This window comes from Panthera pardus, unplaced genomic scaffold (assembly GCF_024362965.1).
Source record: "Panthera pardus isolate Hobbes unplaced genomic scaffold, ASM2436296v1 HiC_scaffold_12, whole genome shotgun sequence".
Classification (NCBI taxonomy): Eukaryota; Metazoa; Chordata; class Mammalia; order Carnivora; family Felidae; genus Panthera; species Panthera pardus.
In genome coordinates this window covers 85590157-85610938 of record NW_026526677.1, presented here as the reverse complement: position 1 = coordinate 85610938, position 20782 = coordinate 85590157, and the positions used below count along the sequence as shown (strand labels likewise).

General features: G+C 41.1%; 1 protein-coding gene across 3 annotated transcripts in view; it reads right to left on the bottom strand.

The window, feature by feature from the left end:
• OPCML (opioid binding protein/cell adhesion molecule like) overlaps nt 1-20782 on the bottom strand; it is a 1065414-nt gene that overhangs the window by 571787 nt on the left and 472845 nt on the right. The window contains exon 1 of one of the 3 annotated variants that reach the window (XM_019421450.2): nt 795-813. The exons of the other annotated variants lie outside the window; for them this stretch is intronic. The gene's annotated coding sequence lies outside the window, so the exon portion shown is untranslated. Of the gene's footprint in view, nt 1-794; nt 814-20782 lie in introns of those variants that run through there. 3 annotated transcript variants of the gene reach the window in all.

Below are 20782 nucleotides of genomic sequence, written 5' to 3'. Positions count from 1 at the left end.
GATTCTGCTCTTTCCTTAACCTATGTCCCCTCTTACTTCTGTACCTAACAAAACCCTCTAAAACCAGGCCATTCACCTTCTCTGTGGAAACTTTGCTGACCTCCCTTGACTCCTAGCACACCAAGCAAGAATGGTTCTGTTCCAGTTTCCATAGTCCCTTGTGTTCATCTCTTTAACAGATGCTTAGTACATCACATTTTGATTTGCAGTGTATTGTTGGCCTCTCTTGTATTATGAGATCCTGAAGGATAGGGTTATATTTTATCCATTTGGTATTCCCTAAGAGTAGTAGTTTTCTATTGTTGTGAAACAATTTACCAAAAATTTGGTGGCTTAAAACTGTTTGTGTGGCTCAGAGATCCAGGTGGGCTTGGCCAGGTTCTCTGCTCAGGGTCTCACAAGGTGTTGGCCAGCCTGGGCTCTTATGTGGAGACTCTGGGGAAGAATCTGTTTCTAAGCTCATACAGGCTATTGGCTGAGTTCAGTTCCTTGAAGTTATGGGACTAACGTCCCTGATTCCTTGCTGGCACCCAGCTCCAAAGGATCACCTTCATTCCTTGGCATATGCTACCTACCATCTTCAAAGCCAATTAAGACCTTTCAGCTCCCCTTCGTGGTCCAGATCTCTTTGATGTCTCTTTATGTCACCAGCTGTAGAAGGTTCTCTGCTTTTTAAGGATTCCTATGATAGCATTGGACCCATATGGAAAATCCAGGAATAGTCTTCCTATCTTAAGGTCAACTGCACCGTATAACATAATCACTGGAGTGATAGATATCATATTTGAAAGTACCTGGAATCAGGATGAAGCATCTTTAGGAGGCCATTTTAGAAGTTTTCCCTGTCACATTCAGTATCTTCCATAGTGAATAAAAAGAAAAGAGGGAAGAGAGAAAAAGGAAGTCTTATTTCAGCACACTCACTTGTCCCACACGTATACACACAAGCATCCTCACATATATTTACAAACATTATGACATGCCAGGAGGCACAGTCCACCTTGTTCTTTTATAACTGGGCCTATGTCCTTGGTCCAAAGCAATGTTGGAGAAATATCCTCAGAAAAGACAAAGAGTAACGATACATTGTTAACTTTCACTGATGTTTGTCCAAGTAAGACCTGGGAACCACATGTAAGAAAAATTACCCCAATGTTCTTGTTAAAATGTGGAGGTCTGGGCTCCACTTGAGATCTAATAAACCAGAATCTCTGAGGATGGTGCCTTTCAGTATGCATTTTTAAGTGATCCTTAGGTCACCCTTAGGTAATTTAATATTTGAGAACCACCACTCTGGATGCCTTTCTTCCTTAGATGATATTTTGTATCTTTAATGTTTATTCATGATACCAGTCAGTGTTCACTTGGGCAATTGATGGCCAACTTTTCTTTATACCTGAATTTCAGCTGACAGATGACTCTACCATTGTCACACCACTTACTGGAAGTTGGAAGAATAATAATATACACATTCTTGGAGTGATCAATGAGTAACTGGTCAGGAGTTATTCTGAATGACTGTTTTGGTTTTATAGAAACTATAAAATGGGTCCAAACCCAATGAGAGAAGGACACCAGGCACTCGACAACTAGAGCCATGATGGGAAGGCAGTACTTGCTAGGGAGATGGCTATCTGCTGAAGAGCTGGGATGCTCTTTGTTGTGACATACAGTATGCCTACTATCCCTGTCCTGTTGTTAAAAAGCAATTACTCTCTTATTTAAAAGCCTGGTAGCTAGGTTTATTACTTTGCTTTTGAAAAAATGCTGGAGAGGGAGGAATAGGTCCACCATTAAGATGTCGACTGAACAGGGAAACTTAGGTACCAAAAATGGGTGTAGGAAATAAGGAGAGGAAATATGAGTTTATATTTTCCTTCTCTTCTTTCCTCTTTTATTTCTTTTCTTGCTTTTTCTTTCCTATGTTATTTCCCTTACTCTGTCTTTTTTATATTCCTTTTTTTCCCTCTTCTAAATGTGGCTAGCCAAGACAGGCAAAGCATAGCCAGAAACACTGACATTACCCTCCAAAATGTATGACAATTTAGATATGCCATTTTGTAGGTCAGTAGAGTCTGACCCTCTTTTGAAACCAGACTGCTAGTGAGAGACGAGGGAAAGAGACCTGAGTTGTGCTCTGAACTGTATTTAGAGGTCAGACAGTCCATTGTCCTGCTGCTGGTTTCACACCAGTCCTTGAGAAGCCATACAGTAAAGAGCTCCAACCGTGCATGGGCTGAGAACCAGCTTCCACCTGATCCCAGGGGGCAGAGAAGTCTGGGGACACAGTGCATCACCCTGGCCCCATATGCCCTGAAGCACACTTTGTGTCATCCCCAGAAACATGCCTCAAAAACAGTGAGGCTGAGGTGGCTGCACCAGGGTCAGCCTTTAAACAAGGACTGACAAAATCAAAGCTGTGTCCAGCTCCCATGAGCCACACAGATGCTGCTCAGAAACTGGCTGCTCCTGCCTTTTCAGTTTGTTGAGTGAGTTTGAGCAGAGTCCCAAATTCCCAGTGTTCACCTGCAGTTCTCACGTTTGCTGTGCTTTGTTCTTAAAGGGGATGTGACTGAGTGATCATGATCTCCACAGGCTGGTGAGATGAAAAAGACCAGAGCAGGACTGTCATGCTTTTGTTTTCTGGACACATGACATCTTGTCTGTGGGTTGTGTCATTGTTTGCCTTTTGAAAAGCCTAGCTAAGAAGATCTCAAGTAATAAACTCTCATTTGCAAGTGTTATGACTCAAAGCTAGAGACCAGGCTGCAAAAACACAGGCACATGTTAGGCATTCTCATGTCCTGGAAGATTTGAGAGGAAACTCTTGGTATCTGAATGATGTTTGGTGGGAATGGGGATGGATGGTTGAGATTTGGCTCATCCCCAGGGTGACCTCTGAACCAGCCCCTCAGTGAGCAGAGATAAGTGTGGTCAGACAGCTCCTTCCCCAAGTCTCTCCATGCAGACACCACTTGATATTTGAATCTAAAGGTTAATTAAGTGCAGCTGCCAGGCAGAAAGGCCACAATCAATTATCATGTCTTCTTGTCCATTTCAGCTTATTCTTAATTATGTTCATTGGGTTTGGGGGAGGAGGTATTTCAGCCAAGTTTTAGAAAAAGGGAGTTATTTTGTTTGGAATGGGCAGATCTGCTCTCCTAAACCACTGCATTCATCTGCATCATCCCATATGTCCCATGGCCATATCAGAGGACAGGGACATCAGACAGAGTCTGGACAGAATGTACTGGAAAGCATTTCTTACGGGCAACAAGTGAAGGGCACATCATCAAGCACTTCCCTTAAGGGATTTCTCTGATGGCGGGGCCATTCTTGTTCCAACCACCAATGGCTTGGTGTTGTTCTCTGGCATTACCCTCCCTGGACATCCTGCAAGGCTCCAGGCCCAGGCACTGGCTGAGTGCTGACTTACCATCTGTATGTCAACTTTCTCATACATGCGCATGCTCCCCAGTGCACACATGTGCACATGCTGAACTCTCTGTCATAATTAACTATTTAAAATTCCACTGCTGCTAATCAAAGCAGTGTGGGCTGTGTTCTCATTAAGGAGATCAATTCCTGTTGAATATTCACCTCCAGGGGTGGATGTGGTCGGAATGAGCTGATGGTTTCTGTCTGGCTCACCAGAGCTAATGTGTGGCTGCTGCCATTGCAACAAAGCCACTCTGCTGTAATCAGTCAAAATAACAAGCAACAGCTCCTTGCAGGGATGCTGGGTGTTCTACATAAATATACATAGAAAGACAGTTTCCAAAACGGCCTGCCCATCTCAATGAGCCAGGCCTGAGGTGTGGCCTCCCAGGATTTGAAATGGATTGCCAGTTCACCTCAATTTGGAATCTCACCTACATCTGTCTTCACATCCCTCCCCACAAACACTGGGACCGTCAGTCTGCTATGGACCACTTCAAACCTTGTGCTGCCTCTGACCTAACTGGTTCCTACTCTTTAGTGCCTACGTCAAGAGGATTGCCCCCATTGGAAGTGTCCTGAGAAGGAGGGGCTATCCGTTGCCCTAAGAGTGCTTTCGGTAGTGGTTTCTTCTGCCTAGAGCTGCCTGCACTGCACAAGCAGCTGGGACTCTTTCTCTTCCTTTCCTTTTCTAGACACTTGCGGTTAGTGGGCAAGGGTGATGCTCCAGATGGGGAAAAATAAACCCACTTCTAAAGCTCTTGGCTGGCACCTAGGGACATTAGAGGGTAATTTTTCTGAGCTAAAAGTATGAGAACAAACAACTTCAGGGTCCAACAATTACTTAATGGTATGGAGAACCAAGGCTTTCCTTTTAAGATTTGGGCACATGCACACCAATTGCAACATATCCCATTAAGAAATTTTCTTTTTCTGTTGTTTTCCTATGTTTTTTGGAAAATTTTGTATTAGTGACCTGAGCAAAGAATGGATTTTAATCTTTTCCCCAATTCCCCCAACTTGGCACCCAGGGGTCCTCGTGTAGATTGTTTTAACCAACATCACAGGACATTTAGCCAAAAATGCAAATATATGTTTGCTCATTCGTTGGTGTATTCATTCTTATGTCTAATGTAGAACTCACTCCTTATTTTATTCTTTCAGACGTCCAATAAACATTTATCAAGCACCTGTCATGGACCAGATATTAGGAATTGAGAATCCATGGTCCTCATGGGGCTTACAGTGTAGTAAGTGAATACATCTATGTAAATGAATGAACAGAATAATGTGAAGAGATCATTGACTTCTGATATGGAAATATTTTCCCAAGTTTTTAGGCCAGAGCATTTGCTTAGAAATAATTATAGCTCCAGAGAGGAGTCTCAGAAGGCAAATGGTGACTTCAAAAGAGAGCCCTCAGTGTATGTCTCTAGTGAAGGAAATCTGTTGTACAATCCAGTTTTTTTGTAATATATCCCAGTTCCTGAGCTGAGGACTCTGTTGTCCTGTGTGGTCAGCTCAGTTGTAGATAAGATTTACTCAACAGCAATTAGGTTTCTGCATCTCAGCTGGAGAGAGAATAATCAAGTGAGCAGGGAGTACATAGCTTTCTCCTTTTGCCACATGCAGGAGGGAGAAACTCGCTCACTTAAAGGTATGAGCCACATGTCATTGGAGGAAAAGTGGCGATAAGTGGATGTCATTTCTAATCTTGCCTTTCATGGACAAGGCTGGGGACAGTAAGGAAATGGGAAATGGCAGCTGGTGCCACTCAGCATTCCAGCTCACCCATCCTTTGATCCTTATCAGCCATTAGGAAAGGTAATTAAGCCAGTGTCTTGCTCACACAGCAGCTACTAAGCTGGTCAAAAATAATCTGTATTCAGTGCATACAGCAAAATAGCACCACCTGAATCATTGGCATCAGGGGACATTTAAGTGTTCACTTGCCCATGACACGACAACATTGTGGGCCCTGTGCTGGAGAACCGAGCAGACTGAATGCTTACTCTCTAAGACTGCTTTCTAAGCACTAGTGGTGATTTGAATGCACATGGATAGGTCAAAGCACAGTGAAGTAAAACCATTAAACTAAGCCATACAGGAGAGAAAGGTACTGGCATCCTACGCAGGACTGAGTCAATGGATTGCTTGGGGGTGGGAAAAATCTGGGTTGCTAATTAACAGTAGGATCTGGGAGGCTCATCATGTGATCTCCTGATATAGGTGGGCAATTTCCTTGCTGATCAAGATGGCAAGCTTTCCTGGGTTTCAAAAGATGTCCAAGTGATCAGAAAAAAATGACTTCATACAACAAACACTTAAAAGAAATCAACTATAAATCCTGATGGCAACCTCCTCTGAAGGGAAACTTAATGGATGAACTTATTCTTGCCTATGCATGCCTTTCTGTTTTCTTATTTTGCTTTTTAACCAACAGATATATTTTTAATATTTATAATGTGCTATCAACCAAGTTGGAGGAAAATATCCAGATAAAAATTAATCATAAGGGGTTTAAAGATTAATCTCAAAATTTTTTCCACTCTATCTACAGAATAATAATGCTAATACTAACTGACATTTAGCACTTACTGTGTGGCAGATACTATGATAAGCACTGCACGTAGACCATCTCATTCAGTCTTCAAAGAGCCTAAGAGATAGGTTCGATTGTCACTCTCTTCTTGCAGATGAGGAAACAGAGGCACAGAGGTTAAGCTACCTGCCTAAGTTTACACAATCAGTAAGTGATGAAGTGAACTAATGTAACCTCCTCTTTGAGGTTTACCCATTATGCCCAGATAGTCATTCTTCCATATATGCCTTTATGCAGTTAAAAGAGAAACAAAGGCTTTGAGAGGAAATGCTTACAAGCTGGGATCACAGCAATACAGAAGATGTTATTACAGTTCAACTTGCCTGTGGATGAAGGGCAGGCACACATTTCTACAAATAGTGCATTCCATCAAACTTGCCTAGTTAATTCTGTCCTTCCTTTATTTTGGGGGTGGGGGGAAGAGAAATGGGACCTTGCTTCTTAAATGGTTTATCTTTTTGAGATAACATGCTCAATTGCCACCCTGCACTGGGTACAGTGGTTGGGGATTCAGGTGCAGAGCCCTTCATCACACCGGTGGTGGTTAGGTCAAAGGGCCTAGCCCCACTCCAATCTAGGCACCTGTCACTGTCTTCTTAAAATATATTTGGCTGGATGTTCACCTCCTCCTGGTGTCCCAAGCTATGGTTCATCTGAGCTGTGTAGCTAGACAACTGCTGTGTTTTGCCTCCAGGCTAGGTGATGGATTTCTCCATACAGTATTATTACATCTGCAAGGCACTTCTCGATGCTTGGGGATGAAAGGAGTTATAAATGAAAGATATTATTATTAATAAGAATGTAGATGAACAAAGGGAAAATGTACTCTCCCTTACTATCCATCACCTCACCACACTTCACCTAAAGACCATGATCTGCTGGAGCCTCAAGGAAAGCCTATTTGCAGAAATCAATAACTGGTTTTAAAAAATAGATCTAGGCTCCACTGGAGCTCACTATTCTGGGGTTTCTCATAATTCTATGCAACAGTCAATATTAGCCATCACTGACTCAAATAAAGATTGAATTCTAATTTAGTTAAGACTAGTTTTGTATGCTAATCTACCAACTGATTATTAAATGTATTTACTGAGAGTTTTAAAAAATAGTCTGTGAGGGGGAAAAAAAGAAAAGGAAAAGAAAGGCCTGCATGAGTTTACTTGATGAGAGCTATGAGGCTAACTCCTAGTGATGGCCTCATATTAGATGGATTCTCCTGGTTTTATAAAATTAATGCTTGGGGAAATCAAGTTTCGTTCTGTGGGTGGCAGAGAGAATTGCCTTTCTAAGCAATAAGGTGAAGGAAGAATAACCATCACTAAGTCAGTCAGTTGGCAGCATTGATTGAGCACCCACTATGCACAGAGGCCCAGAGCTAATTGTGCAGAATGTTGAGTTGGTTATCATTAGGTATGACAGAGGAAGAAGCGAACACCTCCATCCTTTGAGATCACTATGGTCCATGGGGAAGCAAAGATGAGTGTCAGTTCACATGAGTAAGTGTTACAGAAACCTACATAGATAAGTTGGGGACACCCCATGCTGTTTTACAGAAGACAGAAGGTGGGGAGGGTGGAATGATTTACCAGATAATTCAGTCAGGTTGGTAGCAATGAAGAGAAAGTAAGAGAAGGCTACCAGAGCAAGTGTGTTGAGGGGTTTTGATAGAAGTTAGGAGCATTCTTTGGGAGAGACATGTTCTTACCAGGTGAACCAGTGTACATATCCACTACCCTTAACTCATCAGAATTCAAGCCTTCCGGAGAGGTGTAAATACAGAAGAAATGCAGGTGGAGCACACAAAAAGAGAAGAGGAGCAGATGCTCACAGGGCAGCGTGGGTTGGATTTCACAGTCAATAAGATGTACAGTTTAAGAAATGTTATTTGCCTACTGTAATATACCCTTTGCACGTAATTCATGTACAACAAAGAACTACATATGACTTTTTGCTCTGTGAATATTTAATTGCAGCTTGCAAAACATGTCAAGCAAGTCTCATACTTTCCCCAGACAATTCTGGTAGTGGTGAAGACATTTCATCAATAAAAGGTTCTGGGGAAAGTTCCCATGCGATGCATTTTTGCTAGCCCTCCAACATTTGAAGCTGGGTTAGCAAGGCCATTTTGTCAAAGACCTAGATGCAAAATCACCTTCTAGAACTCAGTTTAACAGTGCCATGGGTGACCTGGTGAGAAAAAGAGCCTGTTTTCATGCACTTTCTATACCAATGATCCTTCAGACTAGAGTGGATAAAGGTCACTAGAGAACAGATTTTAGGTATTCAGATTCCTGAAACTGTGTTCTGTTCAGGCCCTATGAATTTACATTTTATCACATAACCCTGACGATTCAAAAGTAAGCAACCCTCAAACTCTACTTTAAGACAACTTGTAGGCTGATGTGCTGAGGGCTCTATGCAGAATATGCATAGATGAGCCTATAGCTCATTTCCCTCCATAGAGAGAAAAATGGGATTGATTTGGGAGTAATTAGAATATTAGGCTGCAGTATACAACCCAGCGGTAAGCATAAATATATAAATATGGAGTGACTCATTCTATAGTTCACAGAAATGTAAATGATTGTTCTTTGAGCAAATATATGCAGTCTCGTTTCACTTGTGAATTGCAGTCCCAAGTATTGGGACTGTTTTCAATGTTGGCATTTCTGTGGGTGATTACAACTGTGATGAAGTTCTTGATTATACAGCTTCATGTCTATTGGATTAAAACCATTGCTGGGCAAAGGTACTCTCAAAATGTGTGGTTCACATGGAGTTTGGATAACTGTATTTAAGAATTTATGGTCCTTAACTATTTGGTAAGTCAGTCAATAGGGTCTCTCAGGAACACTGGATTCTTCAGTTGAAAGCAAGGCTGGAAATTGGAAAAGAGTGGGTTATTCGGCTATGTTTGTGCTTTTTAAATTTGATTTTTTAATATATTATTGTTTGCTCATTGAAGCTCAAGTAATTTGGGCAAATATGTTAGAGTTTTCTGTTGTACATAATAACTCTCAAGAAATACGGCCTATCTGAATAATTCTTTTGTTTTTAGGAGCCTTTAAAATGGTGAAAAATTGTGGGGCACTCTGGGTGACTCAATCAGTTCAGTTTCCAACTTTGCCTCAGGTCATGATCTCATGGTTTGTGAGTTTGAGCCCCAAGGTGATCTCTGTGGTGACAACTCAGAGTGGAGCCTGTGACTCCCTCTCTCTCTCTCCGCCCCTCCCCCACTCATTCTCTGTCTCTTTGTCTTTTTCAAAAATAAATAAACATAAAAAAATAAAATGGTGAAAACTTGTAATCTATAAAGTTTTGAACAAAATTATAGAAGTGGATTGTAGAATCCCTCCCCATACTCAAATAGTACATGTAAAAAAATGTCAAAATGGATTTGGAGTTTTGGCTTATTCAAGGAATAAAGAATTTTATCAGGTTTTTTGGAAAATGACCCATTGTAATACCACAGTTTGTGGTCATCTGAGTGATGACTGAGGACAGCTGTTCTGCCTTTTCTTTAGAAAAGCCTGGGAGCACCTGGGAGGCTCAGTGGTTGAGCGCTCTTGATTTTGGCTCAGGTCATGATCTCACAGTTGTGAGATGGAGCTTTGGTCGGTCTCCTCACTGAGTGAGGAGCCTGATTGAGATTCTCTTTCCCTCTGCCCTCTCCCCCCGCCCCTTGAACTCTCTCTCTCTAAGATAAAACATTTTTAAAAAATTCTATAAGAGCCTTTTGTACCCTCCTTTCTCATCATCATTTCCTATTAGCTCCCAACCTCATCCTAAGTATCTGGATACAGTAGGTTTTCTCTTGCCTGACATGTATGTATGGTGTATGTGCTATGTGTGTGGTATATGCTGTGCAGTGTTTTGGATGTGTGCTTTTCCCCTTGTTTTTCTACCTAGAAATTTCTCCTCTCCAAATATCTAAATCTGGTCTAGACAAAACCTTTCAGTTAAGGTCCTACATTTTCACAGTGCTTTCTCTCATGACCGGCCTCTCACTGCTTTCTCTGTTTTCTGGATTCCTAGGTGGTTAGTAGTAATTAATTTTAAATAGTTCAATCAAAAATAAATAAATGGTTCGGGGAACCTAGGTGGCTCAGTCGGGTAAGCATCCGACTTCAGCTCAGGTCATGATCTCATGGTCCTTGAGTTTGAGCCCCGTGTTGGGCTCTGTGCTGACAGGTTGGAGCCTGGAGCTTGCTTCGGATTCTGTGTCTCCCTCTATCTCTGCCCCTCCCCCCACTCATGTTCTGTCTCTGTCTCAAAAATAAAAACACTAAAGAAATTTAAAAAATAAATAAATAGTTCGATCAGTTTTTATCTTTTCAGGACTGCATGTTATGCCTGTATTTGTTTATTTGTGCTTTACATGAAAAATATTAGATTTATAATACATTGTTTTTTCATATGCTTAATAGATAGTTTGGACAAATATATTAAGAGTGCCCTGATGTACACAATAATTTATGAGATACATCATTAACCTTGATAAATTTTAATTTTAATTTTCATATCATTAACCTTAAAAAAATTTCCCATGGTGGGAAATTGTAAGAGCTCAGCCAGGTCACAGAGGGCAAATAGGAACTTAAGATTGAGGGATCCATAACTGAAATGCTTGAGTAGCATCAAATCTCAGCTCTACTACTTACTAGCTGTGTGACCCCAGGAAAGTGACATAGCCTCTCTCTGCGCCCCGGTTTTCTGGTGACCACTTGTCATCATTTGCCTTGGGACTTCCACAGTTTTAACACTGAAAATGTCATGTTCCTGGATTTCCCTCAGACCCAGGTGAGCCAGAATGGCTGGTTGTCCTGGCAGTTTCATCACCTGTATGTCACAGAGGAGATAATAGTAATGGTATGTATCCCATGGGGTTATTATGAAATAATTCCTAGGTTCTAAGAAAGTGCTGAGAGAAATTTTTCTCTTCTTATATGACATAGGTTCAATATAGGTTAAAAGCAAGCACTTGCCAAAGACTTGCTGGTCAAAGCAAAATGAAGAATTGACAGTGGTCTTAACAGGATTTGCACAGCTGATACCTTTAGTGCAAAGACACTTCCCTACAAGAGAGTTTCTCCATGAGGCCAGGGCAGTGTTGCCCAAGTGCCTCTGCGTGGTCTGTGGTGTCCTGGGTCATGCCATCGATGAATCAGTTCATCAGCACACAGCCAGCCCTGGGCATGGGTTGAGAGGGATTGACAGTCCCAATGACCCCTCATGGTGGTCTGTGGGGAAGACCTGCTCACAACCTCATTCAGTGAAGAATGCACTGACTGACCTCTATAGAGCTCTGCATGGCTACAGAGCACTTTTCCACGTGACATCCCAGTCCTCCCATCAATTCTGTGAGGGAGGCAGGGAAGACATTAGTTATCCTAATTCCTCAATGTCTCCTACATTGTCACACAGCAAGAAATGATGGAAGGGGATTAAGATTTACAGATTCTGGGCTATTTTCTGTGTATGTGAGTGTATAGTGTGGTGTGGTGTAAGGAGTATCTATGTTTGGTGTGTATGTGTGTGTGTGGTGTGTGTGTGTGATGCATGTTGTGTGTGTGTGTGTGTGTGTGTGTGTGTGTGTGTGTGCTTCATCTGCATGCCAATAAAAGCCTTCCTTGGGTAAAGGAGGCTTATGGGAGATTCATAAATCTTAAGTCAGAGTTTAACAAATGTGAATATGCTTTTACAAATCCTTCATGTAGTGAATTAATTTAAAAAATAAGAAAAAGGGAAAAATAAAAAGCTACTTTCTAGCTACTCGGGGCTTAGCCCCTCTTCAGGTACAAAAGTGAAGTTTGAAGAATTTATCTGTGAGCTGTAAAATCTCCCACATCTCTCCTCAACCAGTGATTTTTTTTTCCTACTCGTGTCTCTTCAAATTTAACACCATTTATTGTTATACTTCTAGAGAATCTGGTTGCTTGTAAGTGTTGCACTTCAAATGTCCATTAGAGAAAAAAAGTCTAAGACCTAATGGAATATTTTACTACTGGCAGAATGTCAGGCCGGGTGACAGGCTGCGAAGGACATATTTGGAAAGGTGCTTTTCTATACCACTCTGTCCTCCAGGTAGTTGCCAAAAGTCAGTTCTTGTCTCATCTTCTCACTAGAAACTTCCTCAGATAATTATCCTGTCCAAATCCCATCATTCATTCATTCTGACAAGAATCTTCACATAACTTCTTGTGAGGTGCACACATTTATAATGTGTTTGTAACAAGTGTGCAAATTTGAGTTATTTGATGGGAGGGGTGTGCGTGTGTGTGAGAGAGAGATTCCTGAAGGAATCCCATGAATACCTAGCCCCCCATACAGCTGATAATGCTCACTTAATGTCCATAGCAATCCAAATAGGAAATGCTATTATCTTCATATTACAGAGGAAGGGGATGAAGTACAGAGAGGTGAAATAAGTCAGTCAGGTTCCCCATAATCTTAAAATGAGACACCAGGATTCGGGCCTGGGAGACTGGCTCCAGAAACCTGTTTCTGACATCTGCTACAACAGACCCTTAGCACAGGGGCATATTTGGAGACTTATGCCTTTGAAAGTCCTCCAAGGTGGATGAACTTTCTGGTTATAACAACAGCACCATACCAGATCATGCTGTCATCAAGGTCTCAAGACTAAAAAGGCCTTAGACACAGCAAATAATGTGCTCTAAAGACAAATAAAGTCCTTGAAACACTAGGTTAAAGCAGTTATATTCAAAAGTCTACAAAGTGTGTAAAAATGTGTGACTCATCTCATCTTCCAGGTCTCTGAGCTTCATTTCCTAATTTGTAACATAAGGATGGGGCACTCTGCCCTATGTAACAGAACTATCACAAAGCTCTAAGAAAAGAACCCACATTGAGGCCAAAACAGTAAAGTAAAAACTAGTGTTAATATTCACAACAGCCATAAAGTAATGCAGCATATAAAATTCAGCCCACTGCTTCATAAATTTTACCTACAATTGATATGCCAGCTATAATATTCGTTAAACATTTAATTAGCAAGACTATTATTTTTGGATTTAAAAGGGTTATTTGGGAGATGATTTTGATAGTCTGGGCCTTTTAAAAAGCTATCCAGGAAAGTTTGAACTCCTGCCTCTTTTTTCCATAATAAATTTCTCTCTACTAAGCAGAGGTATCGAAAAACATTCGACTAACCTTTGTACTGTGCTCAAAGTTTGGGCTTTTCTTTTTTTCAAAGTATTATAGTAACTACACATTGGAAGTTTCAATAGCTTCTATTAGGGAAGGTCCTTTGTCTGTTCACTCACCCCCACAATCTATAGGATAGATAGAGTAGGATATAAATTCTGAAAAGTGACCTCAAAGACATCTCCATAAAGCAAGGGCTCTGTTTACAACATGCCTGTAAAGACAGTACTTAGCATAGTGTTTTGCATTTAATAGGTGTTCAAATATACCTATTGAAGGAATGGAAAGACAGATGGATGAATGGAAGGATGGATGGATGAGAAGCTTCCAAAGAGCAAGTATGGTAATAGAAGGCATAGCCATAGCTTTTGCTTCAGTGATGGTTGATGAGAGGTACAGGGAAGTTTTGGAATGATCTGGACTAATAATACAGGGCAGTATGGCAGACAAAAAAGTATTTTCTCCTCTTTCCTTCCTCTCTGAATCACAGCCTGGTCAGAAACATTAGAACCAAGCTTTCAAATTAGCACTTCAAGACCTCTTAAAAAGTATTAAAATACAGGTATCTGTTTAGTACCAAGGGAATTAACATTTATTGAGTGCCTACTCCATGCCAAACACAGTACTTTGTTTTTTTATGTCTGTTAACTCATTTAATCTTCAACCTTATGAGGGAGAAATTATCATCATCATTTATCTTGAGCTAAAATAGATAACATTCTCTCTGCCCAAGATCACACAGGGAAAGATGGTGAGATTGGGTATTTTATAGTGTGTTTTTTTCCCCAACATCCCCCTTTTTATCTGCTCTGAAAATGGAGACTTCCTCTTGTCCTCTCCTGCTCATTGGGTTCTGGTGGGACTAGTCCTCTTCTAGATAGAACAGAGGTCACATGACCTAGACCTAGTTAGTCAGATTACTAGTCTCTCTGGACCAAATGACTGACCCAAAGTTGAGCAAATGACCCAAGTCTGACTGATCAGACAACCCCCTCCCCCACTTTCCCCCTTCCATAATGCCTCAGTCTGTTAGTTGTACCCTGCACAAGATAGTGAGGTCCAAATCAGCGCACCCATCCTGGGACATTGCCTTCACTGGTGACTCAGTCATCATGCAGGATGTGAAGTTGCGCCCCACTCAGCATACACATCCACCATTCAAATCAAAATAGGGTTCACAAAAGAACTGAAATTGTCATACACTCCCATTGGTCTTGGCTGTAAAACCTTGGGGACATCATTTGGTGGCTGAATCCCCAAGTCTATGTGAGAATATGGGGCAGGCAGTCCAGAACTAGCAGCAATAAATGGCCAAAAACTCCACTTAAGCATCTTCCTTTTCTAGCAATAATCCTCCCTCACATGTACAAGGTAGCTGCAGAACTTCACTCTCTTTTTAAATCAAGAACCTAATGCAAGATGTGAATTAAAAGCGACTCCCCTTGGATTCTCACAGCAGCTGGTATCTAACAGTTATCACTTGGTGCAGGCTCCTTAGCGACCAGCGCACTAGTCTGACCAGCATTTAGTGTTAAGTTAAAGGCTCAAATGCAGACATTTCTTCTACTTTCAAACAATTGGAATTTCTGAAACATCCGCCTAGTGCCCTACTGCTTCTCTGACTTCACCAATTCCCTCCCAAAGAGAATTTTATCTCAGAACTGCAGTGAGGATATGGAACATAAATATATATAATTACTCTACATTAATATAATTAGTCTGTCTCTCTCCTGATCCAGAAATGGTTGTCCATTTTTAGCTACTAATGGTTGGAATTATTTATGTCCATTTGTTCAAGGACTAAAACTGGAGTCATAAAAAAAAGAACGTAGAGATATTACCACAGAAATGTCCCTTTCATTTTTTCTACCCTGTGCTTTGGTCTGGGTTCTATCTCCTGCCTTTTTGGGAATTGAGTCTGGTAAGTTAGGAGAGATTAGATTCACACAGGGTACTCTGTCCATTTATTCTCTTTGATGAATTACCAGCAAGCTGACAAGACAAAGTGCCTTGATTGCTCCAAAGCTTACAACTCCATCTCCACAGCAGAACCAGTTCACCCGTCCTTCTGTGCATGAGGCGGGTCACATTCCAGAATAAATACATTCCCACTTAGGACTATGCATTCATTATGTCTTCTCTACTGGTCTAGCTCCTTTGACTACTTGCCATCTCAGACACTCTAAAAATTACACATATCATTCATATCCATATATTCTGAAATCAAAAAGTAGATGCATATGCATATATTCTGAAATCAAAAGCAAAAGTAGATGTAAGAACATAATCATATATAAGTATCTTATTACTTACAGCTTGCAGGGAATAAACCTTCTCTTATAGCTTCTACTGATCTTTCTACAACAGTTACCACATTGAACCCATTGTGCCTAGCGCTGTATTTTTTTGTACATATCATTTCATTTCATTACCACAGATCAGTGAGGTGAGAATAAGTATGCCCATTTTACAAAAGAGAACATTTAGTCTAAAGAAAGTTAAAAAAAAAAAAAAACATGTGCAACAACTAGTGATCATGGATGTGGAATCAGACAAAACTGGATTTGAATCCTATCTCTGCAACTTACCAGCTGTGTGGTCATGGGCATCAACCTCACAGTAAGACTGAGGTAGGTTATGGTATTCCCACTGTAAGATCAGGCAACTATCCTTCAGGAAACAGTTAAATTACTTAATTTGCAGAGAACCAACTCACCAATACAAGCAAGATAAGGCATAGCTAAATCTGCTTGTCTCCAAAAACAGGAGTCTTAAACTGTCATCTTTTATTGGCTCCTTGATGCAAATGGAAAAAAATGACTTAGTTGTGATTGAAATAAGTATAGCAATTAATTTGGGCATGCTTCCCATCCAATAAGTGTGAAAGAGTGTGCTTGCCAATGAATGATTGCAACAGTGCTATTTTGAGAAAGGGGGTGGAAAGGATGTTCTTCCAGGAGGTAGGCCTGCTTTGGTCTGTCCTAAAGGCCTAGTATGCCTCTATCACTCATCCTCAGTCTGGATTCTTTTTGGAGGGGTAAATCCCAAGCAGTTACCCCAAGATGAGTGGCTTGATTCCAAATAGAAGAGGAGCTGTTTGTGTGTGTGTGTGTGTGTGTGTGTGTGTGTGTGTGTGTGTGTCAGACAGAGAAAGCAAAACAGAAAGGGAGAAGCATGTATGTGATACTGGAAAGCCAATTACTAGTTGTATGACCTTAGACCAGTGCCTGTCACACATCTAGTGCTTAATAAGTTTTTATTAGGTTTTATTCATAAGTAGAGGAGCATTTTAAGAGCATGGGGTCTGGAGTGAGATTGTCTGGGGTTGAATGCCAGCCTCATCTCTTTCCAAGTGTCAGCCCCTGAACAAGTTGTTTAACCTCAGTGTGCCTCAGTATTCCCCAAAGTAGAATGCCACTGGATTGAGCATTGTGAGTGTGATGTAAGAACATTGAGAATTGTTACTGAGCTATCATAAGGGTTTAATAAACTTAACTTTTAAATCACTGTAACCAAGGTATAAGAACTGAGCCATAAGAGGTACATATAGCCTGAATGTTAACTTGGAAAATCCATTTTGGAACCCAGATCCTATTTTATCTTGCACACTGACAACACCAGTTCCCACAGGCACAAGAAAAGGCAGGTTTTTAACACTGGGATGATGAAGGGGAACTCTTTGCAAGGATTATCATCCCTTCCTTCCTCCCCTTCATGTCCCCCACCCTCACCATTGTCAGATGTGACCTTCAACACCAGTTGGATAATGCCCCAGATGGGAAGTAGGGATGCATTGGGAATGTCACTTTCCCTAAGTTTTCTGCCCCTTACGATATATATGGAGGAAGGGCAGTACTGACATGAACTCTTGCCTTCAGATTATCTTTATCGTGGCTCAGTCTGCTTCACAGGTGAGGAGTGTGCAGAGTGTCCTGGCACCCTCTCTCTCAAATTACCAGAGTGGCAGCAAATCTTCCTCTTCCTAGAGACACTTTCTACTACATCAACTGCAAAAAGAATATTGCAGGTGCATGTTCACAGATCTCTCCAGCAAATTCCATTTTCACGCTTATACCTTGGATTATTGAGACACACAGAGAGACACTAGGAGAGCACACAGAAGAAAGACCATGTGAGGACACAGCGAGAAGATGGCCATTTGCAAGCCAAGGGGTGAAGCCTCAAGAGAAACTTACCACACTGACACCTTAGTCTTGGACTTCCAGCCTCCAGAACTGAGAGAAATATCTTTCTGGGCATGTGGTATTTTGTTATGGCAGCCTGAGTAGACTCATACATCTACCAAGAAATATAGAATTTCTCAAGATAGTTGGGACCTTGATAAACTAAAAATTCAAGTTCAACAGATAAAGTGAGAGTGAGAGAAGAGGCAGGGGTGGCTGGAGGATGATGAATTATGTTTGCTTTGCATGGTCCCTCCCTAAGTTTAGAGAAACAGACCTGAGAGCCTCCCTAATCCCCATTCTTTCCTAGAATGATGCGAAGGTGTATGTGTTCATTAAAAAAAGTAATAAACATGGAGTAAATTCATACTATGTGCCAAGCACTGCTTAGCTGCCAAGATTACAAAGATCAATAAAATATTCTCCATGGTCTCATGAAATAAATGTTAAATTTTATTGTTCATATTTGTTTACATGCTATAATTAGATGATCTGATATTTCTTTTACATTGTTATCTTCTCCTTAACTCATATTCACTCACCAAATATTACAATAGGTATATTTCAGCATGTCTAATACATACTAAACACAGGGATGTGTTTCAGGGTTCTGCACATGGCCCTGTCTTATTGGATATTTAATTTAAGCATTGACCTGAGGAAAGATGTGGAATGTATGCTAATGTCTCCTATGGACTATATGAGGCTGAGAAAAATAATGAACATCCAGAGAGACAGAATCAGGATTCAAAAAGATCTTGATTTCTTGGGACAATGGTCCAAGACTAATTTGGTGCACTTGATTCAGGACAATGTCCTGTATTTGGATAAAGAATGGACAGCTTTAGTCTCTGCTGAGGCGGGAAGTGGGAGGGAGCCTCATTTATCAGCAAGAGAACAAATCTAGATCTTTGAGCCATCCTGCTTCTACTTCTCTGCCTCTTTCTGTCCATTTGCTATACTTTCTCCCTTACATTTCTAGGCTTGCTTCCTCATTGGGGCTCATGCAATGAGTGATCTTTGTGACCATAACATTTGTTCTCCCTTCCAGCATATGAGCTTTGTCCTCAGTCAACTTAGATGGTATAGGGTTTCATCCCTGACCCCTCTGCCTGGCTAGATTGGAAAGCATTCATATGAGGTTCATCCTGTGCCCTAGCAGAGGACATTGAGGTTAGAGAGTGAATAGCTGAAAATCATAAGGACTAAATCATAAGGCTAAATAAATGGTAAAAAACAAAAGTAGAAAGACAAAACTTATTTGAGTCAACAGAGCCTACTTCAAAACAATTCAGAACACTACTGAGAGGATAGACTCTATTCACCCTGGGAAGAAACCCAACAGGTAAGAGTTATAGGGGATTCATTTTAAGCAAAATGCTTAAATCCCAAAGATGGGATTCATTTTAAGCAAAAAAAAAAATAAAAAATAAAAGTGTTCAAAATTGAATTTGATTATCTTGCCAAGTACTGAGCTCTCTGTTATTAGAGGTATTCAAGTTCAGACTACAAGACCATGTGCAGGAGCTTGCAAAAAGGATTCTTAACATTGAATAGGAGGTAGGGCTGAATGACCTCCAATGTGGCTTCTAAATTTTGTATTCTCTTCTAACCTAGTTGGACTCTTTAATTTGGAGCCAGGCTGGCATGGAAAGTACACAATCCTATATATGGGCTCATTTTGCCACCTTTTTAGAGAGCTAGTGAAATTTATACATAGCTCAAATGTCAATTTTAGGCACCCACAGCTGCTGGATAGGGAACGCAGATCCTGCTGAAGAAAAAGAGAACTCAGCTGCCTAAACTCATCACCCTTTCATGGGCCAGGGTCACGGTCACCTTGCAATTAGCACTGACCTTCAAGGCAACCTCTCTCTTCTGAGCTATGCTGCTTAGAACTCTTAGGGGCCAGAAGAAGGGCCAACATGTTGAAATGGTTAGAATTTGTGTGAATTGGGACAACTTTTGATCATAATGCGTGAGTCTGAGAGTCTACTATGCCCACTCCAGATGCTTGAGGGCAAATCCTTGAGGAAAGGCCCCACTTTGACTGCAGTGTCTGGTCCACTGAAGGACCTAACAAATGCAAACTATGAGGATGGATATGTGAAATATTTCTCCATATTAAATTTCATGTTTCAGCAGAAAGATTTTAGAGACCCTTTAACTCTGGGACCATGTCCCTGCAAACAGGGGAAGTGGCTGCCTCATTCTTACCCTAGATACTTGCCTGGCTCTTGGCAAAGGAGCAGGGCAAGAAGAGCTCCAGGTGGAGAATAGGAAACCTGAGCATCTGTCATGTCTCTTCACACACCCAACATGTGGCCTGAATCCTTTCTCTTGCCCTGGCATTCCCCCCAGAGATTGTTTACAGCTCAGGTGGGGCACTTGTCTGCCAACCTTCCCTCTTTGGGCTTTGGTTTCTTTAGCTATAAAATGTGGGAAAAATAAAAACTTCCCTGCTTCAAGGTTGTTATTTAACAAACACGAGTTATTTCAATAGACCATGGTTATCAACATATACAACGTTATCTATATAAAAGGATTTATATTTTTTTTATAAATGTTTAAACTTATAAATATTTTTTTCTAAATAATGACAACAAAAATTGAGCTATTCTAGATTGCCAGGCACTAGTCCAAAGTGATATCTATCTTAACTTTTTCAAAAATCCCTGTGTGGGAGTTATTATTACCCTCATTATGGGTGAGGCAGTCATAGCCCAGAGAGGGTAAGCATGAATACCTAGGCCACACAGCTAGCAGAGCTGGGATAAGATCCCACCACCCTCCACTGTCTGAAGAAGTGAGTGCAAGGCCACATAAAAAAGAAAAAAAAAACTGGTTGTAATAGGGTTAGTTTCCTTTTACCATTTTGATTCACTGTTGCCTCTAAGTTGCCAAAACAAATAAAACAAGAACAAAACAAACAAACAAAAAACAAACCAAAATCCTGCTGCTTCTTTTGGTTGAAACAGTTCCTCCCCCAAGTCTCTATGATCTTGGCAAGAGTGCCAGACTGAGATCTACAAAGCTGTCCTGCCATTTCATGCTGTTTCTCATCTGTGACAGTTTCAGGAATCAGCAGGACCCACACCTGTCCTTTTCCTTTCAAAGCAGTTAGCAGGAAAGTGGCAAATGCTCCCATTCCCACTTCTCCTGCTGACTGGGACTTGTTTTCTTATCCATGTGTTTAGAGATTTCAGAACTCCAAGGCCTTGTGGTGCCTTCAGAACGAATTCCACAGGTCCAGGATTAGAGATGCCAGGAAGGGAAAAGAGAATACACTTTACTCTCCCCACAGCTTGATGCTGGTATCTATGTCCCTGAGCATGTGAGTGTACAGTGAACAGAAACACCTGGGTTGGCCAGCAGGTGCCAGCCTCTAGCC